Here is a 320-nt window from a genome sequence, read left to right on the forward strand (position 1 = left end):
GTCCCGAGGTGGCGCCCTGCCGTCGGCAGTACTCACTCACAGCTGAGCACTCAGCCGGCAGTACTCACTCACAGTTGAGCACTCAGCCGGCAATACTCACAGCTGAGTGCCTGCCGTCGGCAGTACTCACTCACAGCTGAGCACTCCGCCGGCAGTACTCATAGCTGAGCACTCAGCCAGCAATACTCACTCACAGCTGAGCACTCAGTTGGCAGTACTCACGGCTGAGTGCCCCCCATTGGCAGTACTCACTCACAGCTGAGCACTCAGCCAACAGTACTCACAGCTGAGTGCCTGCCACCGGTAGTACTCCCCCACAG

The 320-nt window shown here is 59.7% G+C and overlaps 1 protein-coding gene across 1 annotated transcript in view; it reads left to right on the plus strand.

Annotated features, from left to right (window-relative positions):
- Window positions 1-320, plus strand: part of CUL4A (cullin 4A) — a gene marked incomplete at its 5' end in the record, with an annotated part of 31,429 nt that overhangs the window by 13,194 nt on the left and 17,915 nt on the right.

The sequence above is a fragment of the Tupaia chinensis genome, unplaced genomic scaffold (genome assembly GCF_000334495.1).
Source record: "Tupaia chinensis unplaced genomic scaffold, TupChi_1.0 Scaffold000644_1, whole genome shotgun sequence".
Classification (NCBI taxonomy): domain Eukaryota; kingdom Metazoa; phylum Chordata; class Mammalia; order Scandentia; family Tupaiidae; genus Tupaia; species Tupaia belangeri.